General features: G+C 39.1%; 1 protein-coding gene across 3 annotated transcripts in view; it reads left to right on the top strand.

The window, feature by feature from the left end:
- LOC120789004 (1-phosphatidylinositol 4,5-bisphosphate phosphodiesterase beta-4-like) overlaps positions 1-12,677 on the top strand; it is a 67,132-nt gene that overhangs the window by 585 nt on the left and 53,870 nt on the right. For 2 of the 3 annotated variants that reach the window (XM_040125400.1, XM_040125398.1), the window contains exon 2: positions 3,170-3,215. The gene's annotated coding sequence lies outside the window, so the exon portion shown is untranslated. Of the gene's footprint in view, positions 1-12; positions 105-3,169; positions 3,216-12,677 lie in introns of those variants that run through there. The other variant, XM_040125399.1, reaches the window with a different exon arrangement.

Here is a 12,677-nt window from a genome sequence, read left to right as displayed (position 1 = left end):
GTAGCCTTTGCTAGCTAGCTAGCCAGACGTATTGAAAATGGACCTGTAGCAATTTGATATCGAATTTACTCTCTCTTAGCTGGGTGCTGTGGCTTCTCAGCCAGGTAAATACGACACATTCAGAGTGCCACCGCGGCTTGAAAACTTAATGAAATGCAGGGGTTATTGATGTTTCCAACGGCTGGGAGGCTAGCCAGCGGAGCTAGCCGTAGCGGGACAGAGCAGAAGCCGGCCGATGGCAGGCACACTGCACCGTGGTCATAAAAGTCTACGGACTAACCGACATAGTCTGCCGTTTTGTCCTGTATTTGCACAGATGTGTGTATACGATGATTCGCTGCGTTGTAATACTAACAGCCTATTGACCTGCCAGAGAATTTGAGTATAACGTTAATTTAATATTTTTAACCGGTGCATCCAAAGACTGCTGCTGGTAGTCGAGTAGGCAGCTCAGTGAATGTGGGGGCAGCAGCTGCCATGCAGGCATCCCAGACAGCAAGGTGTCTTTGAGTCACTGTCAGGGCAAACAGAAAGTCCAAGTTTCTTATAGGAACTGTGTTTATTTTGTGTCTATTTTAGTGTATCTTCACTGTCATATCAATGAGCAGTAAGATGGTAAAATAATATCAAATTTAGATATTATGTCTGTCAAAATTATTTTTTATGTTTTATCTGTTTTCTGTGTATTCACTCCACCTGCATCAAATGAATGAGCAAAAAAGATGATGAATATTAGATTTCACTGTTGATACATTGAGACTGATACAAGGTTAAATCAATGTCAGTTTGCTGACGAAAAAGTTGCTTCCTTTGATGCTAGTGCAAATGACAGCAGAGTCAGACAGGAGTTTTCTATTTTCATAACCTGTTTTATTACACACACCCAGAAGGTAGAGAGTGTTATTTGTTCAGGAATAACCCGCAGGCTTATTTGCAGTTCAAATAGCTCATAATGTCTTATTTTGTTCAAGCTTTCGCTTGGATTGTCGGCCTCCGAAATTAATTGACGAATGGGTGTAAATTGTGCCTTAACAAACTTGTTGCATCGACTATCCCACCTGTTCACATCGACATGCTCGGCCCACTTATACATTATAGGGGAATTAAGCATTATTGCTGAGGAACCCTTTCTTCTTTCTTAAAATGCATCAAAGGTGTGTAACAGCGTATTGTAAATGTTATTTGGCCAATATACCTTATCTCAACAGGCTTTTAGACATGGACCATAGAGTGTGTCAGTGTCTATTATTGTAAAATTACAGAAGGTTATCTCCCACCCCTTCTTTCAAAGTTTGTGCTCTGTTGCCCATGAAAGATTGCCACCATTATGTAAAGAAAAACAAATTCTGCTTTGGCTTATTGACATTGCCGCGTAAACGTTTCACTAGTGATTACAGAGGCAAACATTGCCCTTCCTCACACAATAACAATCCCTCACCTGTGGCTTAAACCCAGACTATGAAGCATTTTGATGAAAAGAGGTATACTAAGAAGCTTAAAGGCTAAATGAGGGTGTCCCAGTGTTTTTGTTATTTTCTCTTTTTTTGGACCAGATGATATTGTAAGTGTTATGTCTTTGGTGCACTCAGTGGTCAGTAACTTTGATAGAAATTTCAGTTTATTTTTAGGAGGTTCTGTACAGCGCAGTGCAGTCCTTCTGTATGTTTACTTGGTAATAGGATGGCAGCATGGTTAGGGCTTTAATGATAATCCGTTATTTTTCTTCAAATACTGCACTGTGATCATGATTATCACCTGCTGTTATTAGTTTTAAGGATTTCAGGGACAAAATTTGACAGCAGTTTTTTCATCCTATGATGCCTTTTCATTATCATGCTGGAAAACAACCATTATTACATTCCAAATTTAACGCCATTTTGGTATCACTGATATAGTATAATATTCTTTGAAGGTTCTGTAGATTTTGTGAGCGCTGACTGGCAGAATTTTTAGAGTTTGCCATGCTAATATTGATATGCATTTTGCTTTAATAAATTAAATATTTTCCTCAAACTTGTCAGTCCTCATCTCATAGGTGTTAATTGACTGTTCAGAATTGGTTGTGCATTTAGCCAGTCACAGTAACAATATTTTAGCACTGAGTCACAGAGACACCAAAAACCAAACTAGATTCCAACTCTTGGGTGAAAAGACAGTGTATAATGGAGGAAAAGGAAAAAAAAAACAACATCTCAAAGTCCTGGCACACGCATGCTTAGCCTAGCATTGCTTTTACAGTTTCAGGGTTTACAAATGTGACTGTTTTGCAGACATAGCTATTAGGGTGATTAGGGTGATTACACATTTCCCAGTGTTGTCTTTTTTTCCTGTAGTTCTATGGTAGGCTTGAATGTAGCTGTAGGGTTTGTCCAAACAGCAGTGAAGTGAGAAAAACCTCTTTTTCTCTGTTTGTAGGTTTTCCGATTGGCATACTTGCCAACCTCGTATTGAATTGCTTGAAGGTTGGAAGTTTATTCTAGTGGGACTTCAACTGGAATCCCAACCTCTGCTTGCCAGTTTACTGTATCTCGATTGCTTGTTTCTTTTTTGAAGGCTGGCGTGCTCCCTCGCTCGTTTCCTTTCTTTATTTATTCTCGTGCTGCTATTTTTTTTTTTTTTCCTTTAGAAGTGTCTGGTCTTGATTAGCTCAGCTGTCTCCAGTTCCGTCCCTTTGTTTTGATGGGGCTATCAGGTTTTTATCACAGTGCTGCTTCTTTTCGCTGCAGCATTGACAGAGTTGTCAGTCATCCTCACGGATGTTTTTAGGCTTCACAGAGAGATCTATGAATGTGGCTGTGTGGACAGACAGCCAGATGGATTGATATGCCAACAGACAATGAGGACTGGCACTCCACCTGACAGTGTTGTGGTAGTATGTGAAAAACATGTTGAATCACACACACCTCGTCAGGTCCTATTGTTAAAATTTGACAAGCTAAGGGTGTTCCAAAGTTGTTTGTCGATATTGCCATTTACTTTGTTTTCCTTTGCAGTGATGTGTACAGGGATGTGGTATGTGTTCATCTCTCTGTGTGGTTCTATCTCAGCTCCTGTCCTTCATACTGTAGAGCAGGGTATTAGACCTCAGCCAAATAAGTCCAGATTCAGGTCTCTGTGATTTATGAAATTCTCTTCCCTTCTTACCGTATGTCCTTTTTTATCTCTGCAGGCCAAGATATGAGCTTCTCCCGCTGAACGCAATTGATGCTGAACTGGTGAGTTTTGGGGTTTTTCACTGCCAGAGATCACTGCAGCAATACACATTTCTTTCTCTTGTGTTATTTTTATTGAGTCCCTGTTAGGTTCTGCCAAACAGAACTGTCGGCAAATAACCATCTGGTAGCAATTGGCAAAAAGGCTCTCTTCCCAGAGTTGAGTATAACACAGGCTGTGTCATCAATATTAGTTTCCTCTTTCCAAAACCACCCAGTTCATGATTGCATATTAATAACCTAATCTGCATTAACTCAATTGATTAAAGTGTATGCATAATGTATGTGAAACATATGGCCTCATCCTGTCTGTAGGCCTACCTGACAAGTTATGTAATTGCGATGTCTCAGTGTGTAATGTGTGTGTGAAACTAAAAAACAACAACAAACAAGAAGATGAGGAATGATAAGGATTGTCCTGCCATCTAAGATTTAGCACAGATATCCACTTGACTCTTATTTTGCCTTTTTGATATTTTTGTCTTTGAGACCTCATTTGAGAATACAAATGCTTCTTCCTGCAAAGCATTCAACATCGCAAACAAGTTGCACTGGGAGCTGCAAACGACAGAATATTTATCGGATTTGTGCTGAACGATGAAAGCAAGAGGCCTAATTTTTCACTGTATCTTTCATACAAGACTGATGTGCAACGTTTGCCCATCCACAGCGAGACATCAATCACCGATAAGCAGGTTGAGTGGCTGCTGCTGCTGTGTGCTCCTTTATGCCAAGCTAGAAACTGTAATGGGGCTGAGAGGTTATTGCTCTCTGTAATATGTTCTGTATTAATGATGTAATCTGTATTAATGATTTAATGTGTAGCATGAAGTCTTTCTGTTGGCTGGGCCTGATTACTTTCCATATGCTTTAAGCTTTATTTTTATAGAGGAGAAAGGTATACATTTTCATTATCCTTACATTATATTTGCTTCATTGCAAGTATTTATTTAATATTTATGCATATGACAATGAATAGGAAAGTATTTCTATAATACTCTCAGGGTGGAGCTATTATTTCAAAAAACAAAAGATGACAAAATTTGTTTAAGATAAGGTAACACAAGCGTAGTTTAATAGCTCGAATCCTACAAATGGCCAAGCCAGAACATTAACATGCAGGTAATTCAAAAACAAATAAATTAAACAGTTTTATTTTTATTTTTTCAAGGTGAAGTTGCACAAGCATTAGAACAATGGCTAAAAACCAAGGCACAATGGCAAAAATACAGAGACTTTAGAATTGTAAACTGTTTTTAAAACATAAAACATCACCTGTTAATTTTTTCCTATTTTTGATTGTCGCTGTAGTCTATGGTTCCTGCAAACCACAGGACTCTAACACACATCAGTTTGTAAATATCAAACGTGTATATGACTTTTCACTTACTTATCAGGTCATTGGTCCGAACTAAGCCTCTGATCAGGGACTCCCCTCTTGTTGTGATTTTTAAAAATGTGATGTTTCTTGGCCCAAAAATCTCTAACAAAAGACCCATTTAGCATGAGAAGAAGCATATACCATAACACTTGCAGTTCCTTCCATTTTGTCCTAATGTGGCTGCATATTAGCATAGATATAAGAGAAAGGGACATGGTTTCCTTCTTTGTAGTAAGTGTGGGATACAATGGTGTGCAGTAGACATGGTTCATGTATCTCAGTTTTGTGGTCGTAGCTTACTTTATTAAGTATTCAGTCCAGCAGAGAGAGTGCATTTTGCTCCTGTTAATACAAACACAAAGCTTGAATTACCAATATTTTGTGGATTACATTTGATAGAAATTTCTTTGAGCAATAAGAATGTCTCTCAAACCGACATCTGTATGTGTGTAATGAGAAAAGAATCATCAGGGTTATTTTTCTTTCATATAAAAAAACAGACAACATTTAGAAGTAACAGTAAAAGACATCAGGTGATTAAAATTCAAATACTGTTAATAGCAGCAGCAGTTACACTGCCTGTACTAGCAGCAATGTCAGCAGCAGCAGAGTCGACATCAATTCCCATTGCAAAAATTTGCATGGATCCAGCACCCTGAAACACTGTCCTACCCTTAGCTGCATTTTCAGACCTTGACATTAATTGAAAATATGGATGTGACAGTCCCTTGAGGCTGCATCCAGGCAGAGGAGGTGTCACTTTCATAGGAACTGCATCTTTAAATGTAATCCCATTGTAGGGATTAAATGGCTGCCCTAAAATGGCAATACCAAAAATGTTTCATGTTCATGTATATGTGCTGAAGCATTTTGTTTTGCAATACAAAAAGTAAAGTAACAGAGATGTTTTTAATCATTGTATCATATATGACTGAATATTTGTGCAGTTCAGGTATCAAGAATATTGCTTCAAGGGCCATATAACTAGTTTTGATAAAAAGTTAGAATGTCTTTCTACTTAATCTACTTAAACTACACTAACTAGACATGATATGGGCTCAGTTCAAGTTTTTCTAGTCAGAGAACAGGTCTTTTTAGGATTGGGTACAACTAACAAAGTAATTCAGAGTGAGCACTTGCATAGAGAGCTCTCTAAGATACTACGTGAAACGTTATCATCCTGGAAGTGCAGTTCTGCTGGCTGTGACACAGCTAAAAGGCTCAGTAAATCCTAGCATCGCCCTCTACTCTCTGTACTGATAAACCACTCAACTCCACTCAATCAGTCTCAGCTTCAAACATAACATAACTGATCAAAACCTGGCCTCAAACCTTACTGGTCTGGATGTTATAGATTAAAATGTGAGTGCACTGTTTGCTGATTAAAGAAAGAGATCAGCGATGAGAGTATGTCTTCACTACAAGGGCAAGTGTGGCTCGAGGATGAATATAATGACAGGAGTATTCTCTGCAGACTCTCGTCCAGCAGCACAGAGAGAAAGAGAGTAAGAGATGGGAAGCGAAAGCAAATTGGACAGAAAGAGAGAGAGACGATCACTCTCACACCAACAGATGGGAGCTGCAGTCATCAAGTCAATATTTACTCTTTCTTAACAAAAAATTGGCAGCATTAGCTTAGCAGATTCAGTAGCAGGCACTGGGAGCATCCTGGTTTGTGTGAAAGAGGCTTTGAGGAGTAGAAGAAACACTTCAGTGATGATAATTGTAGCTTGACTAAACGTGTGCATGCTTTGATTCTTCCCACCTTCCATCCCCCCTTCTCCTCTTAAATGCACACACACACTCGCGATGTGCACTTTCACTCTGCCCATAGCTCAATCCACTATGGGGATACATGTGAACGCAATTTGCACTTCCAATTAAACTGTCGACCTTCGCTCCAGAATGCAAAACTTGATTTTGTACCATCCTCTCCTGGATAGCTATTATTACCCAGCCAGCCCAATAATAGAGAGAATAAGGCTTTACAATACACTGACAAGGATCATTGAAGTCAGCAAATTAATTGCCTACATTTATCACACTGTCAATATTTGAGGGAGAATTTATGAAACCTTTAGAAACTCTTAACTGTGAGTTTCGCATGTTGTCAGTTTATTTACTGATTTATTTGTTTGTGTGACATAAGCCACCAAGTAAAATTAAACCTGTCCTCTGATCATTACAAACGTAGAGCAGGTTGTGGTTTGCGGTTTCCAAGAACAGAGGCTTCACACGGCAGAGAAAAAAGAGAAAATCAGCAATGGCTGTGGGACGTGAAAACTGATTTCAGTTGCATATTTAAGCATTTTCCCAGCAATACAAAGGCAGCCAGCTTCAAATGTGTCAAATGCCAAGAGGTCTTGAAGTCCTCTTCAGTCGTGGCAGTATTTTCTAAAAAGAACCTCTGTATTTGTGTGATTTAGAAGGGATGCAGCTTGTTCATATTAAGATAGAGAGCAATCTGAAAGAATAAGTTGAGATGCTGAAAACAGCAGAATACGTTAGGCTAGGGTTCGCCTAAAGCATGTTGCCAAGCCTCTAACACGGCTCCAACACATGACTCGCTTGCCAGATCAGATGACTAGATAAACAGTAGGAATGTTGCCTCTTCCCCTCTCTACAGCACTGCTCTTGTCTGGCTGGGAAAGGAGAGAGAGATGTGCGCGTGTGTGCGCGTGCGTGTGTGTGTGTTTATGTGTGTATATATACAGTATGTGCCAGAAGAGCATCTTTAATCAGCCCACTACTGTACGAGATAAGTCCAAGCAATTATGTAACATTTAGCAGCTGAACTTATCACTTATCCTGCTCAGCTAAGTTGAAAAGCAAAATACAGAGCATGGCACAATTGTCTCTATTTTATTATTGATTTACATAATGTAATGACTGCGAGGGAATACCTGGTTTTATGCAGATATCCCAGATTGGAACAGCGTGATGTATTTAATATGGGGCTAATTTATTTCTTTGTTTGTTTTATGTATTGAGAAACAAAGTGGATTTTAATGGCATTTTTGTCAAAACCGTCCTGTTGAGTTTAAAACTAATGTAATGCAAAATGCTCCCTGAACTCTGGGATTGAGCGAAACAAACAAATTTTAGGCTGAGAAGAAACACAGAGTATAATGGGCAAACAGAGTCCTAACATGGATTTCCGAACAGTGCCAGATATTTGTCAAAGGCCCCCGGCCATTTCTCTTCAGCCACTTCTCGCATGTCATTTTTAAAAAACCACTGGGTTTAGCACATAAATCCATTAGATAGTTATCATAACAAACTGTGGAAGTAATGTAAAGTTTAGAAAAGTGTCACAATCAAAGCACATCAGAAGAGGAGTGTTGTAAATCTTCTTTTGGCAATTGCTGGGAGACTTTTTTTTTTTTTTTCCTAAACGGCACTATTATACCACATGAGGAAAAATAGGAAATACCATATACTGTATATAGCACATTGTATATACAGTTTTTCCAAGCTGCACTGACTTAATCATGCAGGCAGTTGCTCAGAGAAAACCCTTTCGAGCAGCTTCAACTTGCTTTGTCTCAATGTCCCATTAATAACTCCTTTTTCTTTCCAGTGAACCCATCTGCTCCATGACAACCGTATGCTTTATATACTGTATCCGGAATTTGTGACTTGAGAAATCCCATTAGGTCTCATTGAAAGCAGTGAAGTTAAAGTATGAGGGAAATTAGACCCAAAATGGTCACAAGTGGTTATTACTTGATCTACAAATAGAAAAATAAGATAAACAAATGAGTCCAACGATTTGTGTAGGACATCTGGGCTTTCTGTGAATTAATGTGTAATTTCAAAGGGGGAAAAATGTTTTTTCTAAATAGACAGAACAGCTCATCACCCCTTTATTAGAACACATACAGTAAATTTACCAACTACAGACTATGCAGTAGCTTATAAATGTAAATATATGGTTTAAATAAGCTACTCCTAGTTAGTGGACTTGTTCTTCTGCTGGGAAAACAGCCATTCCAGTCACCAACAGGTGCTGTGTGCTCCCCTGTTGATATGTGTTTCCGTCCCATTAGAATTGGGTTTCCCGTAACCTGAGACCTTGAATTAAAAGCTCCTTTCAAACATGTTCTTCATTATGTAAATGTACCTGAAAGTTTATATGGCAGCTTCAGGTTCGAAAAAGCCTACAAGTCACTTTTCTGCAAAAGTCAGGACAGCAAACTTACAAGATCAAACCTCAGATCAGATCTATGAAAATGTGTTTTTATTCTTTTTTGTTTTCCCTCGAAAAACTTGGAAAGCCACAATAATCCTCAGTTCTTAGGTCCCCATCCCTTAAATTGAAATTTTCCTCCCTGCCAACTGTTTAAAGTAAGAATACCCAGCATAACACTTAAACTTAAAATAACTGAAAATCTTAATACTTAGAATTTCAGTTCTGGTTTATTTGGCAACACACATAGCTATCGTAGTCACAATAAGTGGGGTTCATTAAAACAGCAAACACTCCGTGAGCAGCTACTTTGTCAGAAATTAAGTAGTGGAGCAACTCGAGTAACTGTTTACAGCGTAGCCAAACAAACTCATGTTGTTTTAATAAACCAGTCAGTCAAACACAATTGCATCTGTGATCTGATTCCATGTTGCACATGGCATATGGAGCTGGAAGTGCAGTCGGCAGCTCTTCAGTTTCACGAGCAGCTCACTGTGGCTGCTCCTTCTTCTTCTCTACTCCCTTGCAAAAATAAACAATGTCTGATGGAAAATGCCAAAAATGACTTGTCGTGTTTTGTAGACGCATTTTTGATTAATGATTGTCAGAGCTAACCTTAGTGCCAAATACATTGCTTTTTCAGTGACTTTTACAGAATAATGCCTTGTTTCAGCAGTTGGATACTTTTACTGTACACTAGCATCAGTAAGAAATGTTTGGTTGGCATTGGCAGTAACTTAATACAGCTCTGATGCAGCTGGGAAGTGAACAGTAAACAGTGAGGCATCAGTGAGGTAAAATTCAAAACAGTAACACTTAATTACATGCCTCCCTCATTTCCTGTGAACCTCTTGTGCGTAGGTAGGCAGTTTGAATCCAGCGCGGGAATGGCAGACTATGCCATTAACAATGAAAACTAATTTAGAGTTTATAGTGGTAATTACAGAATGCAAATACATTGAATGGCTATTGCTGAAAACAAGCAAGCCATATACAGTATGAAGAACTGGGTTTGATTTACTGATATTTTTATGATATTAAGGATTATTACAGTATAGCTTGTGAGCAAATACGAATTACGTGCGTGCCACAAATTAAAATCAGACTGTGAATGAAATGAAACCATTTTTCTTTCTTTATATCACTCTAAATCCCCTCTCCAGCAGTGCCGCACTCTCTCATGTACTAGGTGTCAAATATCATGTGTGAATTACACTTCCATCTGTAATGATAATGTCATGTTTGAGTAGAATCATGATGGATTATATATGTAGCAAAGACCTAAGTTTGACAGCCAAAATGAAATTACTTAAATAGATTGATGAATGCATTGTTAAAAATTTCATGTCTGAAGAGGGCTAAAGTAACACAAGTGCTGCAAGTTTGCCGCTTTCTGCAGAGGCTTGATTCATACAGTATTCTATGTCATACTAGCACAAAATATGCTGTGTAGTAGTTATCAGTATGAGTTACTGTTGAATGGTTTCCTGTCATTGGTAGTAAAGCCCATATCCCTATCACAGTGGCCTTGGATCCTGGACTCCATCATTGCTAATGTAATCCACTAATTAGACAGCACATCGGTGACTGACTATTCTACACAAGGGGAGAAGTGCTCCCCCCGTGTGTGTGTGTGTGTGTGTGTGTGTGTGTGTGTGTGTGTGTGTGTGTGTGTGTGTGTGTGTGTGTGTGTGTGTGTGTGTGTGTGTGTGTGTGTGTGTGTGTGTGTGTGTGTGTGTGTGTGTACAGAGATATCCAGACCTAATTTTCTTCCTTGTTAAAGACAGTCATCCATCATTCTCCAAGGCAAAAGGAGTAATGTTCTCTCTGTGCTCTCTCTCTGACTCACTAAGTAGAAAAACTCGCCCTCTCACCTTTTCTCTCTGCCTGGATTTTACTCTCTCTGGCTGTCTCTCCCTCAGGGAGCTGGCTCCTGACAGCATCATACAGAGAAGAAAAAAAGTCAAAGTGTATGTGAAATATTTTGATTCGTGTGCATCTCTCTTTGTCTGACTGCCTCCCTCTCTTCCTCCACTGTTCTCTGCTTCTCTCAGGACGCCTCTCCTGTTGTCGTTTATGTCCAATTTCAATTCCACCCACATTCTATTGAAGACAGTAAGAAAGGGTGTTGCTTCAAGTCATTCATTTGGATCAATTCAGTGCTGGTCTTTTGGTTGGTCTGTAGTTTTAATGTACCTAAAATATAAGTCATGTATTCTATTGGAGCTACTTGTGTTTAACATATGGGGGAAAATGAAATGGAACACCTCTACTCAAAGTAGTGTTTTACCAAATTTAGGCAGAAACCAAAATGCAGAGGCGATCCACGTCTGGGTCTATGTTTCATTTAGAGTCAGTTCACAGCCCTTTTGTTCATATGTAGGTCTGATCCATAGCTAAATTAATAATTTTAAAACCTTTCATAAATGTTAGCAGTTACCTGCAGATAGTAGGACCTACTTTTACAAATACCATAATAGTTGTTACAGTTGTTGCACAGTTGCTGCGCAGCCAAAGGGTCTATCTAAAAGACGTATTGACCTCTTTCAGCAGCAAAAGGTGTCCAAAAGCAGTGGCCCACAGTACATTTATTTATTTTACTCACTACTTTTCTTTTCAAAGTTAACAAAATTTGCTTGAATCCTATTCTGTTACTTGCTGAGAGTTAGATGAAAAGATTGATACCACCTTCATTTCTGTATGATAAACGTGAAGCTACCATCAGTAGCTGGTCAGCTTAATTTAGCACAAAGATTGGAAACAAGGGCTCACTACCTTCCTGGAGTCTTAGCTGGTTGCCTGGCAACTTCACAGTGACAACAAGACAAGATGTAACCCCCCATAAAACCACAATGTGCCGTTTTTACACTTTGGTTTATATACGGATTAAACAGAAAAATATAACATTAGTTAGTTAGTAAACTTCAGAGGTGTTGGTAGGCAAATTTTGTTACCCTCAGTCAGAGCTAGGTGAGTTGTTTTCCCTGTTTCCAGTCGTTGTGCTAAGTTATGCAGTCTTGCAGCTTGTTGTAACCAGTTTTGTTCCTGCAGTTCCTGATTGTCTGTATTTCCATCCAATAGAATTATGCTTTGAAATTAAGATTTAATGGTAGAATAAACCTCTCTTATTTTAGGGCTCCCTGTTTCAGGTCTCTGGCAACAGAATCACTTTCCAATCTGGTGACCTTCCTTCAACCCCCTCAGGAGCCTCACTGCCCTATGGGACAGCTGCATGAAAAACAGGCGGCGGGGTTTTCTCAGAGTGCTCCGCTGATCAGAGAGTTTGTTTTGTTTGATGTCCCCTTCATAGTGATTTTCAGAAGAGCATTATAGAAGAGGAAGTTATCTGACATCAGGGACAAAATGAAAGTTATCTTCTCCATACCCTGACTGCTGTTCATGGCATCAAAACAGCCAACAGTGAGTTTCGCAGAGAGCTGTGTGTCAGGCTGCGGGATGGGTCGATTTCCTGAGGCGGGGAGGCTGCTAGCTCTAGTCATTCTCTTCACATCTAAACTATTTTATTAGAGAAATTTTGGTGGTTGTTACCCTTCCAGCCATTGCGGTTACTGGCTGTTGTATATAGCATATGAAGATATATATGTATATTTATTTTTTAGACAGCACTATTCTGCTTTACTTTTGGGCTTTGAGTAATGTCGCACTCGTTTTATAATCACATTTGTCCTGTATGTGTGTGAAAAAGTTTGTATGTGCATGTGTGATATTTTTAGAATTAACTATTCCAGGTAACATGGATAATGTCACTTCCCCTGCCATATCCCATCTTGCGATACCTGTGGAAGTGTGTGTGGTTGACTGCATTAACAGTGCTGTCCTCTTAATCAGCACCCCTGTGTGTTTCCCCTGTAGAGCTGTCATTGTTTGAGTGATG

Source organism: Xiphias gladius, chromosome 4 (genome assembly GCF_016859285.1).
Source record: "Xiphias gladius isolate SHS-SW01 ecotype Sanya breed wild chromosome 4, ASM1685928v1, whole genome shotgun sequence".
NCBI lineage: Eukaryota > Metazoa > Chordata > Actinopteri > Istiophoriformes > Xiphiidae > Xiphias > Xiphias gladius.
The sequence above is the reverse complement of the archived record's forward strand: the minus strand, read 5'-3'. Positions and strand labels throughout refer to the sequence as shown.